The 965-nt window shown below is 40.6% G+C and overlaps 1 long non-coding RNA gene across 1 annotated transcript; it reads right to left on the bottom strand.

Annotated features, from left to right (window-relative positions):
- Window positions 1–280: 280 nt before the first annotated feature.
- On the bottom strand, window positions 281–727 carry LOC103653393 (uncharacterized). Its single transcript, XR_565457.2, has 3 exons — window positions 695–727; window positions 411–482; window positions 281–326 (listed from the first exon to the last, which is right to left on the bottom strand). It is a non-coding gene; the product is annotated as an uncharacterized lncRNA (long non-coding RNA).
- Window positions 728–965: the final 238 nt, after the last annotated feature.

The following is a 965-nucleotide window of genomic DNA, read 5'->3' as shown; positions in this document are numbered from 1 at the left end:
ACTAAACGCGCAACTAGCGTTTTGCGCGAAAGTTGCGCGAAAGACGGCACGCGCAAAATAGCGCGCGACACGCACGAGTCAACATGACTACGCGAACAACGTCGCGCGAACGACACGCGGATCAGCACGTGACAACGCCCACACTAGACACACGACGATTACTAACAAATATCACACCTTGCAGTCCAGATACTCTTTAGAAAAATAAAGAGTAATGTTACTGTTGTTAACTATAAATTAAAATTGTGTTCAGATGGTTACCTATAGTTTAACAAGGGCCGCTCGGAGCTGAGGGCATATCCAAGGTTCTTGGCAAAGGCATCAGCCTAGAAATTGAATTTAAGTGAGTGCAACCAAAATCTTTAAAAACTGTTAATAACAGCAAAACCAGAGGCAGATAGAAGAATGACCTGAAATTCAAATGCTCTGCTAACAAGGTTCAGGCAAAAGCTCAGAAGGTGTTGGATGGGTATTATGGTGTGCTGCAATCAAAGTAACACATGCATCAATCGAGCAATAATGTTCATAATGCCAAAATATTCAGAGAACACCACATCAAAATTTTCAAGGCAACTTGAATCGAAACGTACAAACACCTAGAGAATTCATCTCAAATAGAATTTGGTAGTCAGTACCAAAAATCTTGAGAAAGGACAAAACAAAATGCTGCTCGTTACGACTATTGCAGACATACCTGGAAAATGATCAGTCCAATTATTATTGGCTGATCCTCGAAGCCAAAACTTTCAAATAGATCTTTGGAGTTCCTTACTAGAGTATATCCTCCAAATTGAAGAATCATAAGCAGCTGCACAAAAAAATGAAATGAAAACAGAAAAAAATCAGCAGCAAGAAAAGGCTAGGTAAACAGTCTTTCTCTTTTTTCTTCCAGCAATCCTAAGGGATTAATCTAGCAGCCACCCATCACAACATGTCCCCTTCAACCATTGGCATCTTGTGGGAGC

Source organism: Zea mays, chromosome 4 (assembly GCF_902167145.1).
Source record: "Zea mays cultivar B73 chromosome 4, Zm-B73-REFERENCE-NAM-5.0, whole genome shotgun sequence".
In the NCBI taxonomy this organism is placed as follows: Eukaryota; Viridiplantae; Streptophyta; class Magnoliopsida; order Poales; family Poaceae; genus Zea; species Zea mays.
The sequence above is the reverse complement of the archived record's forward strand: the minus strand, read 5'-3'. Positions and strand labels throughout refer to the sequence as shown.